Consider the following 13,955-nt stretch of genomic DNA (forward strand, 5'->3'; position numbering starts at 1 on the left):
AACGGGCGTTTTAGAGCCCCTGATGACTTTTGAGACCCTTGGACAGGCACGAGCTGAAGACTCGGCTGTCCCACAGTCGGCATGTCGTCAAATTTTTTATGTGTGGAGTCTATACGTGCACTCATTTCTTGCCATAATACCATCCACTCAGGTGTCTGCCCCGCAGGGGGTGACATCTCTGCTAAAGGCATCTGCTCCCCCTCCACATCATTATCCTCCTCAAACATGTCGACACAGCCGTACCGACACACTCCACACACACAGGGAATGCTCAAATAGAGGACAGGACCCACAAAAGCCCTTTGGGGGGACAGAGTAAGAGTATGCCAGCACACACCAGAGCGCTATATATATACAGGGACTAACTGAGTTATGTCCCTAATAGCTGCTTATACTGTATACAGTGCCAATTTAGTGCCCCCCCTCTCTTTTCCCTCTTACTGTACTGTAGAAATGCAGGGAAGAGCCAGGGAGCTTCCTTCCAGCCGAGCTGTGAGGGAAAAATGGCGCCAGTGTGCTGAGGAGATAGGCTCCGCCCCTTTTTCGCGGCCTATTCTCCCGCTTTTTTTGGGATTCTGGCAGGGGTATTTACTAGAGATGAGCGGGTTCGGTTTCTCTGAATCCGAACCCGCCAGAACTTCATGTTTTTTTTCACGGGTCCGAGCGACTCGGATCTTCCCGCCTTGCTCGGTTAACCCGAGCGCGCCCGAACGTCATCATGACGCTGTCGGATTCTCGCGAGGCTCGGATTCTATCGCGAGACTCGGATTCTATATAAGGAGCCGCGCGTCGCCGCCATTTTCACACGTGCATTGAGATTGATAGGGAGAGGACGTGGCTGGCGTCCTCTCCGTTTAGAATTAGAATAGATTAGAGAGACACTTGATTTACTAATTTTGGGGAGCATTAGGAGTACTCAGTAGTGTACAGTGCAGAGTTTTGCTGATAGTGACCAGTGACCACCACTTTTATTTATAATCCGTTCTCTGCCTGAAAAAAGCGATACACAGCACACAGTGACTCAGTCACATACCATATCTGTGTGCACTGCTCAGGCTCAGGCCAGTGTGCTGCATCATCTATTATCTATATATAATATTATATATATCTGTCTGACTGCTCAGCTCACACAGCTTATAATTGTGGGGGAGACTGGGGAGCACTACTGCAGTGCCAGTTATAGGTTATAGCAGGAGCCAGGAGTACATAATATATTATATAGTGAGTGACCACCAGACACACAGTGCAGTTTATTTAATATATCCGTTCTCTGCCTGAAAAAAGCGATACACACAGTGACTCAGTCAGTCACATACCATATCTGTGTGCACTGCTCAGGCTCAGGCCAGTGTGCTGCATCATCTATATATATATTATATATCTGTCTGACTGCTCAGCTCACACAGCTTATAATTGTGGGGGAGACTGGGGAGCACTACTGCAGTGCCAGTTATAGGTTATAGCAGGAGCCAGGAGTACATAATATTATATTAAAATTAAACAGTGCACACTTTTGCTGCAGGAGTGCCACTGCCAGTGTGACTAGTGACCAGTGACCTGACCACCAGTATATAATATTAGTAGTATACTATCTCTTTATCAACCAGTCTATATTAGCAGCAGACACAGTACAGTGCGGTAGTTCACGGCTGTGGCTACCTCTGTGTCGGCACTCGGCAGCCCGTCCATAATTGTATATACCACCTAACCGTGGTTTTTTTTTCTTTCTTTATACATACATACTAGTTACGAGTATACTATCTCTTTATCAACCAGTCTATATATTAGCAGCAGACACAGTACAGTGCGGTAGTTCACGGCTGTGGCTACCTCTGTGTCGGCACTCGGCAGCTCGTCCATAATTGTATATACCACCTAACCGTGGTTTTTTTTTCTTTCTTTATACATACATACTAGTTACGAGTATACTATCTCTTTATCAACCAGTCTATATATTAGCAGCAGACACAGTACAGTGCGGTAGTTCACGGCTGTGGCTACCTCTGTGTCGGCACTCGGCAGCCCGTCCATAATTGTATATACCACCTAACCGTGGTTTTTTTTTCTTTCTTTATACATACATACTAGTTACGAGTATACTATCTCTTTATCAACCAGTCTATATATTAGCAGCAGACACAGTACAGTGCGGTAGTTCACGGCTGTGGCTACCTCTGTGTCGGCACTCGGCAGCCCGTCCATAATTGTATATACCACCTAACCGTGGTTTTTTTTTCTTTCTTTATACATACATACTAGTTACGAGTATACTATCTCTTTATCAACCAGTCTATATATTAGCAGCAGACACAGTACAGTGCGGTAGTTCACGGCTGTGGCTACCTCTGTGTCGGCACTCGGCAGCCCGTCCATAATTGTATACTAGTATCCAATCCATCCATCTCCATTGTTTACCTGAGGTGCCTTTTAGTTGTGCCTATTAAAATATGGAGAACAAAAATGTTGAGGTTCCAAAATTAGGGAAAGATCAAGATCCACTTCCACCTCGTGCTGAAGCTGCTGCCACTAGTCATGGCCGAGACGATGAAATGCCAGCAACGTCGTCTGCCAAGGCCGATGCCCAATGTCATAGTACAGAGCATGTCAAATCCAAAACACCAAATATCAGTAAAAAGCCTATTTTTTTCTTTGCGTCATGTGCTGTTTGGGGAGGGTTTTTTGGAAGGGACATCCTGCGTGACACTGCAGTGCCACTCCTAGATGGGCCCGGTGTTTGTGTCGGCCACTAGGGTCGCTAATCTTACTCACACAGCTACCTCATTGCGCCTCTTTTTTTCTTTGCGTCATGTGCTGTTTGGGGAGGGTTTTTTGGAAGGGACATCCTGCGTGACACTGCAGTGCCACTCCTAGATGGGCCCGGTGTTTGTGTCGGCCACTAGGGTCGCTAATCTTACTCACACAGCTACCTCATTGCGCCTCTTTTTTTCTTTGCGTCATGTGCTGTTTGGGGAGGGTTTTTTGGAAGGGACATCCTGCGTGACACTGCAGTGCCACTCCTAGATGGGCCCGGTGTTTGTGTCGGCCACTAGGGTCGCTAATCTTACTCACACAGCTACCTCATTGCGCCTCTTTTTTTATTTGCGTCATGTGCTGTTTGGGGAGGGTTTTTTGGAAGGGCCATCCTGCGTGACACTGCAGTGCCACTCCTAGATGGGCCCGGTGTTTGTGTCGGCCACTAGGGTCGCTAATCTTACTCACACAGCTACCTCATTGCGCCTCTTTTTTTCTTTGCGTCATGTGCTGTTTGGGGAGGGTTTTTTGGAAGGGCCATCCTGCGTGACACTGCAGTGCCACTCCTAGATGGGCCCGGTGTTTGTGTCGGCCACTAGGGTCGCTAATCTTACTCACACAGCTACCTCATTGCGCCTCTTTTTTTCTTTGCGTCATGTGCTGTTTGGGGAGGGTTTTTTGGAAGGGACATCCTGCGTGACACTGCAGTGCCACTCCTAGATGGGCCCGGTGTTTGTGTCGGCCACTAGGGTCGCTTATCTTACTCACACAGCGACCTCGGTGCAAATTTTAGGACTAAAAATAATATTGTGAGGTGTGAGGTATTCAGAATAGACTGAAAATGAGTGTAAATTATGGTTTTTGAGGTTAATAATACTTTGGGATCAAAATGACCCCCAAATTCTATGATTTAAGCTGTTTTTTAGTGTTTTTTGAAAAAAACACCCGAATCCAAAACACACCCGAATCCGACAAAAAAAATTCGGTGAGGTTTTGCCAAAACGCGGTCGAACCCAAAACACGGCCGCGGAACCGAACCCAAAACCAAAACACAAAACCCGAAAAATTTCAGGCGCTCATCTCTAGTATTTACCTCATATATAGCCCCAGGGGCTATATATTGTTTTTATTGCTGCCTCAGGGCGCCCCCCCCAGCGCCCTGCACCCTCAGTGACCGGAGTGTGAAGTGTGTATGAGGAGCAATGGCGCACAGCTGCAGTGCTGTGCGCTACCTTGGTGAAGACAGGATGTCTTCATGCCGCCGATTTTCCGGACCATCTTCCTGCTTCTGGCTCTGTAAGGGGGACGGCGGCGCGGCTCCGGGACCGAACATCAAGGCTGGGCCTGCGGTCGATCCCTCTGGAGCTAATGGTGTCCAGTAGCCTAAGAAGCCCAATCCGGCTGCAAGCAGGCGAGTTCGCTTCTTCTCCCCTTAGTCCCTCGCTGCAGTGAGCCTGTTGCCAGCAGGTCTCACTGAAAAAAACAAATTCTAAGACTATAACTTTCTAAGAGCTCAGGAGAGCCCCTAGTGTGCATCCAACCTCGGCCGGGCACGAAATCTAACTGAGGCTTGGAGGAGGGTCATAGTGGGAGGAGCCAGTGCACACCAGGTAGTCTAAGATCTTTCTAGAGTGCCCAGCCTCCTTCGGAGCCCGCTATCCCCATGGTCCTTACGGAGTTCCCAGCATCCACTAGGACGTTAGAGAAAAGACATAGGGGTCCCCCGTATTTTTCAAACCAGCACCGGGCTCCACTAGCCAGGGAGATAATGCCACAGCCGGGGGACACTTTTATATTGGTCCCTGCGGCCGTGCCATTACCCCCCCAACTAGTCACCCCTGGCCGGGGTACACTGGAGTGAGGACCCCTTAAACCAAGGGGTCCCCCCCTCCAGCCACCCAAGGGCCAGGGGTGAAGCCCGAGGCTGTCCCCCCCATCCGTGGGCGGTGGATGGGAGGCTGATAGCCTTTCAATAGTAATATTACAGGTGGCCTACAGGTCCCAGCAAGCCTGCCCCAGCATGCTGGCACTTGGAGAACCACAAGTGCCAGCATGCCCGGACATAAAGGGGCCGCTGGCACCGGTAGTCCACCTGTAAAGAAAATATTAAAAAAAAAACACGACACATTCTTTAAAAAATCCTTTATTAAACTGGGTCTTCACCTGGGGGCGGCGGCCTTTAAGCTCTTTTGCATGGCCGCCGCCTTCCCAGGGCTTCCGGCGTCTTCACCTGGGGGGGGCGCCACCTCCCCAGGGCTTCTGGGGTCTTGCTCCGGCGTCTTCACCTGGTGGGCGGCGGCTGCTAAGCTCTTTTGCATAGCCGCCGCCCATCCAGGACTTCCACGACGTCTTCACCTGGGAGGCGGCGGCCTTTAAGCTCTTTTGCATGGCCGCCGCCTTCCCAGGACTTCCAGCATCTTCACCTGGTGGGCGGCGGCTGCTAAGCTCTTTTGCATAGCCGCCGCCCATCCAGGACTTCCACGGCGTCTTCAGTCTTCAGGAGCTCTTCTCCGCTCCTCCTCCGCCGTCGGACTGAAAGCCGCTGCCTCGCGCTGACTTATATAAGTCAGCGGGAGGGGGCGGGGCGATGACGTGGCGAGACGTGATTGGCTCGCGGCGGCCATCTTGAATTTCAAAAATGACGCTGAGGCGCCATTTTTGAAACTGGTACCGCTCCGCTGTCAAACTCTGCAAGATAAAGGTAAATTTCCCCCGCCCGCACCGCTGCCGCAACCCGCCGCCGCCCACACCCCCACCGCAACCCACCGCCGCCCACACCGCAACCCGCCACCGCCCGCACCGCCGCCGCAACCCGCCGTCGCCCACACCGCCACCGCAACCCGCCGCCGCCCGCACCGCCGCCACAACCCGCCGCCGCCCGCACCACCGCCGCCTGCAACATCGCTATCGCTGGGAAAAATCGCTGGCCTCTTAAAGTATTAGCGATTTTTACTAACTTTTGCAGCGACATAGCCAAAATTGACTTGCCTGCACTGACTATTTTTCCCAGCGATAGCGACCTAGCGGGGACGCGCATCGCTATCGCTGCCTGTATACACACGGAGCGATCTGCACTAACTTTCTGAGCGATTTTGACTATATAGTCAAAATCGCTCAGTTATATCGCTCCGTGTGTATGCACCTTTACCCGGGATTCAAAATCCTTCCTTATTGTGTCAGCTCTTCCGGGCACAGTATCCTAACTGAGGTCTGGAGGAGGGTCATAGTGGGAGGAGCCAGTGCACACCAGGTAGTCTAAAAGCTTTCTTGTAGTTGTGCCCAGTCTCCTGCGGAGCCGCTATTCCCCATGGTCCTTTCAGAGTTCCCAGCATCCACTACGGACTACGAGAAATAGATTTACCAGTGAGTAAAATCTTATTTTTTGCTGCTCGTGCGATCAACTAGACGCCGCCTATGGGGGAGTGTATTTTAGCATAGCAGGGCTGCGATCGCTTGTGCAGCCCTGCTATGCTAAAAAAGTTTCCTGCAAAACAAGACCAGGGTCAGACTTACTTACCCTGTGCGATGGATCCAGCGATGAAGGTCCCAGGATTGACGTCAAACATCCGCCCTCCAAACACCTGGACACGCCTGCGTTCGGATCTCCACGCCCGGAAAACGTCGAGTAGACGTCCCAAAATGCCTCCCTGCCATCAATCTTCTTGCGATTGCGCTAGCCATCACTTTCTTCTTTGTATTGGCCGCTGCCCGGTGAGGCAACGACGCTCGTGCGCATTGCGCCCGCTGCGCATGCGCAGTTCTGACCCGTTCGCACCGCAGCGAAGAACCGCTGCGTGCAAAAGGGTCGGAATGACCCCCATCATTCAGTGACGTCATCCACCCTCCCCCAGGAGCATTCTGTCATTCAGCATATAGCACATTGAGCTGCAGGGACAAGAGACAGACATCGTTCATCGTTTGCACCGCCCACACAGGACGATATGTTAAATGATGTCGCTCAGAAGGCTGAAAATGAATTATATCATTTAAAATATCGTCCAGTGTAGCACTGCCTTCAGAATGCAAGCAAGCATCTGATTGGCTGGTATGGTAGAGAGTACTTCTTTCTGCTCCGCCCCCAGTTCTCTGCCAGAACCACCTGCTGTGATGTCATTAATACAGGATATTGGCTGGGAGGCGTTGGCTATGCGAGACCGGTGTTCGGGATCCCTGCGGTCAGCATACTGATGCCGGGATCCCGACCGCCAGAATGCCGACAGGGGGGTGAGCGCAACGAAGCCCCTTGCGGGCTCGCTGCGCTTGCCACAGGTTCTATCCGCGCTCCATGGGTGTCGTGGACACCCACGAGTGGGAATAGCCTTTGGCCCGGGTCGGTATGCTGAGCGCCGGGATCCCGAACGCCGGTCTCGTAACTACATTCCGCTGGGAGACCTTAATGTTATTTGTTTTCTCTATAATGCCCTAGTTATAATAATACTTTAATGACACATAAAAGAGAGAGGGCCCCATCATACACATAGATATCTGCCCCCATGGGTGCATTTAGCCTACAGGTAAGAAAATTCGGCATCCATATCCTTATGCTTGGTCTGTTCAGAGGAGCATGTGGACAAATGGATCATAAGCAGCGAAAAATGGTGTTACTATCCATCAGACTGAGGGTGGGTGTGGGGTCCTTGTCTGAACACTAGCCACCAGAATGGATGGTATATAGGCAGCATGCTAGACCCCGTGGTCTGTACACTGGCATTTAGATGGTCAGCGATATGGTCTACATACCAAAATGTGGTTGGTGTGTATCTGGAGCTCAACTTACCCTGTGTCACTGTTACTCATTACCCAGCACCCACTGGTCATACATCAACCATCACCACCCATGGTCTACATATCAACTACCAGACTGTGAGAGTCTGTTGTACATACTAGTCACCAGATAGTAGGAGGCCATGTCTACAGACTAAGCACCAAATGGGGCGGGGGAGGAGGGCCTAGCGTGCATACTAGTCACCAGATAGTAGGAGGCCGTGTCTACATAATAAGCACCAGATGGGGTGGGGGAGGGGGGCCTAGTGTGCATAGTAGTCACCAGATAGTAGGAGGCTGTGTCTACAGACTAAGCACCAGATGGGGCGGGGGAAGGGTGGTCTAGCGTGCATACCAGTCACCAGATAGTAGGAGGCCGTGTCTACATAATAAGCACCAGATGGGGCGGGGGAGGGTGGCCTAGTGTGCATAGTAGTCACCAGATAGTAGGAGGCTGTGTCTACAGACTAAGCACCAGATGGGGCGGGGGAAGGGTGGTCTAGCGTGCATACCAGTCACCAGATAGTAGGAGGCCGTGTCTACAGACTAAGCACCAGATGAGGTGGGGGAGAGGGGTCAAGAGTGGATACTAGTCACCAGATAGTAGGAGGCCGTGTTTACATATTAAGCACCAGTTGGGGTGGGGGAGGGGGTTTAGTGTACATACTAGTGACCAGATAGTAGGAGGCCGTGTCTACATACTAAGCAGCAGATGGAGCGGGGTCTAGCGTGCATACTAGTCACTAAATAGTAGGAGGCCGTGTCTACAGACTAAGAACCAGACGGGGCGGGGGGAGGGGTTGTCTAGTGTGCATGCTAGTCACTAGATTGGGGCGAGTCTGGAGTGCATGCTAGATGGTAGGGGGTCTGGTTTGCATACTAGGTACCAGATTGCGGGGCGGCCTGCTATACATACTAGGAACCAAATAGTAATGGGGTGGTGGGGGCGGTGGTCTTGTTTGCATACTGGGCGACAGATAGAGAGTCTGGTGTGCATGTTAGTCACTAGATGTATATCAAAATAATAAGCGATAATTTTTTTTTTTGTTATATCTAACATTAGAAAGTGCAAAATATGTAAGTAAACATATATTAACTCCTTATTTCCAGGTTCCGGCTGCCATGTACCTTACTGCTCCTTCATCCTCTATTATATATATCATCATTTAGCGATATTTTTATTTAATTCTTTAACAGCGGTTGCAAATTCTGCGAATAACAGCACGTGTCAGGTGTAGCCGTCACGTTACAGAAACTAATCCAGGGAAAAGAACAAATAATAATTTGTAGAGTGAGCGGCTGGATTGAGGAGCACTGGTGGTGAGGGGGAAGTATTGTGCTGAGACATCCTAGGATGCTGACCTAGTTTTGCTGGCGCAGCCACATGAACCAGCACAGGCTCGCACTGCTCCACGTCTATCCGATTTGCAGAGGTTTTTCTCATAGTCACTTAGATTTCTGTGTGGGCGTGTGGACGGATTCGTTCTTGCCCGCAGCCGGCAGTAACTTTCCAAGCTGTTGGACGCGCTCCCGGCTAAACTGCCTTTTTCAACGTGCGAGCTGGGAAGCGGCCCTGAAATGAACGGCGACGGTTGTGGCCAGGAAAAGGCTGGTTCTGTGTACAGTCTAATAATAGACGCTCATCTATCATTTAACAAACATAAACGTATTTGGGCTGGAAAGGCTTCCTACTCTCAGTCTGCGACCCGCTCCGCTTGTGTGCATACGTTGTACCAGCTGTGCTGGAACACTTATCTTGCCCCTCTCTTTATTGCCATTGCATGTTTAACCCTTTACATTGTGGGTATTAAAGAGGGGAACCTCCGCACTCTGCTCAATTCACGTGATCGGTGGATTGACAGTACACCAGGAATTTTGGGGAGCTCTCCTGCACCCCAGAGAGGTCAAACCCAGATCTTGCCCACTTCCCCGGTGACGTGGATGATGTGGGGGTTTGATGCCGTGATTCATGGAGAAAAGCGTCATCGCGGGTTGTGAACCTGTCCCCATGCCGCACAAAGGCTGACAAATACCTCTCTCCACTCCAATCTATCCTCAATGCTGCTGCCCAGCTCATTTTCCTCACCAAACGCACTATGTCCACCTCTCCTCTCCTACAAGACCTTCACTGGCTTCCCTTCCCTTTCAGAATCCATTTCAAGCTTCTCACATTTGCTTACAAAGCCCTCACCCACTCCTCTCCCATCTACATCTCTGACCTTATCTCCCTTTACATTCCCACCCGTCCTCTTCGCTCGACTAATGCACGCCAACTCTCCTGCCTACGGATTACTTCCTCCCACTCCTACCTCCAAGAATTTTCACGTGCTGCACCGCTTCTCTGGAATCCCTACCTCCCCCCTCAGACTCTCCACCTCTCTACAAAACTTCAAACGGGCTCTCAAAACCCACTTCTTCACTAAACCCAGCCAAATCTCTTCCTAACCCTCTGTTCCACATTCTCTATGTACCCCCTCCCCTTTAGAATGTAAGCTCACACGAGCAGGGTCCTCTTCCCTCATGTGCTTATCCTTTTTCTTACTTTAATAATCTTCAACTGCACCACATCCAGCAGTCTTCTGCCACCTGATACTTACTTCAGGGTCATCTGCTGATGTAGCTATGTGTATTTACCCTGTACTTGTCCTATATTGTCATCAGCTGTAAGTTGCTGTTTTCCTGTTTTGATTATTTGTTTATGTACTCTAATTGGGCGCTGCTGAACCCTTGTGGCGCCATATAAATAAAGGATAATAATAATAATAATAAAAGGCAAAATCCAGAGGCAAGAGGTGTGGCGGGGATTTTGCTATTCGCCGTGTCCCCTGCGTCTCCTACCTGGATTGACTTATTATGATGTCACTAAATAGGGGTAATAAACCTCTGCTTCTGTGATTTTTCTATCCCCCTCACACTCCCATAACAGACGTCATGGTCTCTCACTGCCTGGAAAATCTGCTCAGTGGAGTGCTCACAATGGAACAAATGCAGCTGTTTCTAATGCTGTTGCTGCAGAGAGGTCAGCTAACCAAAAGAAGATATTTCACCCGAATCCTCTACTAACAAAAATAAATAAATCATGGATACTGATTAAGATTCCTTTTCTGTATTCCCACCCCTATTTTTTTCCTTTGAACTCAATGGGGGGTATTCAATTGTTTGAAAAGTCAGTTGGGTGTCTTTTTTTTCCTATCTAATAGACAGACACCCAACCGACTTTTCAAACAATTGAATGTCCCCCAATCTGACCATCCAAAATTAGAAAACAAAAATATTCCACATTTATTTTCTCGTGTACAGCTTTGCACTATGGGGGTCATTCCGAGTTGTTCGCTCGCAAGCGGATTTTAGCAGATTTGCTCATGCTAAGCCGCCGCCTACTGGGAGTGAATCTTAGCATCTTAAAATTGCGAACGATGTATTCGCAATATTGCGATTACACACCTCGTAGCAGTTTCTGAGTAGCTCCAGACTTACTCGGCATCTGCGATCATTTCAGTGCTTGTCGTTCCTGGTTTGACGTCACAAACACACCCAGCGTTCGCCCAGACACTCCCCCGTTTCTCCGGCCACTCCTGCGTTTTTTCCGGAAACGGTAGCGTTTTTTTCCACACGCCCATAAAACGGCCTGTTTCCGCCCAGTAACACCCATTTCCTGTCAATCACATTACGATCGCCAGAACGATGAAAATGCCGTGAGTAAAATTCCTAAGTGCATAGCAAATTTACTTGGCGCAGTCGCAGTGCGGACATTGCGCATGCGCATTAAGCGGAAAATCACTGCGATGCGAAGATTTTTACCGAGCGAACAACTCGGAATGACCCCCCATGTATTTGACTTTTGTTCTCCCCTTGACCCCCAACGGGATGCGTTTAGCACCCCCATGGACAAGATGTGACCGACACTGGAATCCCAACACTACTCGCGAGACCGGCACCGGAACACCGACAGTCGACATCCCAAAGGTAAGTACTGGGGTAACTGTTAGGGATAGGGCCTGGTGGGGCGGTTACAGTCAGGCACGGGGGAGGGGGGGTTAGGGCTAGACACTAGGGGGGGATAGCCCTAGCCGCCACCCTTGAGGGTTAGCCCTAGCCATCACCTCCGGAGAGTTAAGGTAGGGTGGGTGGGGTTAAAAATACTTAACCCCTCCGACATCGGGATCGTCAATGTGGAGATGCCAGTACGGGCATATGACCGCCTGCATCCCGACGAGTGATATTTCATACAAACCCCCCCCCCCCCCCACCCCCCCAACCCCTGGGTTCTGCAAACTGAAAGGATTAATAATAAATACATTTTAGTGGACAACCCCCCATCTCTGTTGAGGTCTTTGGAACACAGGCATCGTTAGCCAGGTCCTAAGCCGAAACCCTTGCAATGTTGCAAATATATCTACAAAGTTTTTGAACTTAAACCTACTGTGTCTGTTTCAATAAAAAAATAAAAAAAAAAACCCCAAAAGGCTCCTTCTACTCCTACGTCTTCTGCAGTCCTGACACCCTAGACCTGTTCTGAGCGTGGGAGTCAGGAAATGTTACAGGGGTCCCGCCTCTGCCTGAAGACATCTGATATATCTGGCTTTCCCTGCTGAACTGTAAAAACTAAAGAATCGATGAACTCAACTGTTTGTAATGGAGATTTCTGACTTCTCTACGGCGGATCGATGGATTTCCTCCCTTGCAACTGAGATTTGCAGATCTCCCAAGAAGGGTGTGAAGGTTGTTTGAAAGAGGCTGTACAAGAGTGGTGTAGAGGGATTATTATCCCTTTTATGGGAAATGATGATATATGATGTGTGTCTCTGATCCCACCACAACCATTACTGAAGTATTTAACTGTATTGATTTTTTTAACAATAGCCGCAGAGATTGGAGAAGTATTGTAGTAACAAATATCAACCTCCAACAGATAATGCGGGGTTTCCTTTACACCGCACACATTGCACCCATATTTTAATAGTCACCACTCCGGAGTCCAGCTTCGAAAGCTGCGGCCGCAGCCGTCGCGGAAGAAAATCCCTTCCAAAATGGCCGCTACGCATGCGCGGTATGAATTTTGTCTCCGGAACATGGCATGGAGCATTTTTCCGGAGACCTGCACATGCGCAGTAGACTCTGGCTCAATGCCGGAGCCTATGGCGCCGTGGAGAGGAAGGGACCCACAACCGGAGTATGCACACGGCCCCCCTCCTCTCTTAAGACGATAACATTAATCAGTAAGGTGCATTATCAGCCAATGGCTGTGTCTTCGTAAGCAAGCGGTGGATCTGAGACACCGCCACTTGGCAGCTCAATATAAATCCGGATCGCTGAAATATTGGTAGATATTTGCACAAACGCTGTGTATGGGATTGCAGCTGCAACAGCATTTTGGGCAATGTCTGAATCAGGGCCTAAATATCCTTGCTCTAAGTTGTCAGCATTGGAGTAAAAAATAATGAGGTGGCTTTGTTGTGCGTGTGATTGGCTATGTGGCAATAACCCAGGCTCATGCTGGCCAATAGAATTGCCTGAGGCTTGTACAATGACCCCATCTCATTGGAATCATGAGGTTTTCTGCCTTATGAAATCACAAACTCATTCATAGTGATTGTACTGATTCAATAAAAGACGGCATTTGATAAAGCCAAGGCTAACCTACAGTTTTCCATTGGCAAATACAATGCAAAACAGGCACTAATTATATAATACATTGCCTTGCAAAAGTATTCAAACCCCACGATGGAGCTTCCATTTCCTCACAATTGATCCAACAGTGCTCACTAGGATACCCAAGCACTTGGATACAAATCTGTAGCATTTTCCCATCTTGCACATATTATAACTTTAGAATTTTCATAGAATGCTCTTTGGTCATTTTTACGGCTTTCCTTAAGATTCACAGTATGAATCGGTGGTTGAATCAAGGGGATTACCTTTTTGTAATGATTCACAGGCTAATCAAAAGCCAATTGTTAGGGCAATATCTTTCATTTAATGTAAACTTGGAGCTTCCACAGCACTTGGCTTTAATAGTTATGCAAGCAGCAATTTTCAGTTCTAATTGAAAACAAAATCAATCTGCAGTCATACATTGAATTATGAGTTTGAAAATGTACTTTAAGAGCCTACTGATACACAATTAAAATAATGTCAGGAACAATTTGTATAATTTAAAGTACAGGCAAATATGTTGACTTTTTAAGGGGGTTGAATACTTTTGCAAGCCACTGTACATTAGATCATGCTGTATGCTGTTAGTGCCCAGATGTTTACAAAATTTGAACTAGATTTGTAAATGCACATTCACCATCATGAATTCACTATCAGTATAACTGGTACGAAACAACAGTCTATTTTTAGAATTATTTGATTGATCATATAAACAGAACAATAATCCATTATTTGGACTTTAGCAATAATAAGGAAATAAAAGCGTTGTAGACTAAAAATTTGGT

At 48.7% G+C, this 13,955-nt stretch overlaps 1 protein-coding gene across 1 annotated transcript in view; it reads right to left on the reverse strand.

Moving 5' to 3' along the window:
* Window positions 1–13,955, reverse strand: part of SV2A (synaptic vesicle glycoprotein 2A) — a 193,163-nt gene that overhangs the window by 79,102 nt on the left and 100,106 nt on the right. The gene's annotated exons all lie outside the window — the stretch shown is intronic.

This window comes from Pseudophryne corroboree, chromosome 12 (assembly GCF_028390025.1).
Source record: "Pseudophryne corroboree isolate aPseCor3 chromosome 12, aPseCor3.hap2, whole genome shotgun sequence".
NCBI classification, from domain to species: Eukaryota; Metazoa; Chordata; class Amphibia; order Anura; family Myobatrachidae; genus Pseudophryne; species Pseudophryne corroboree.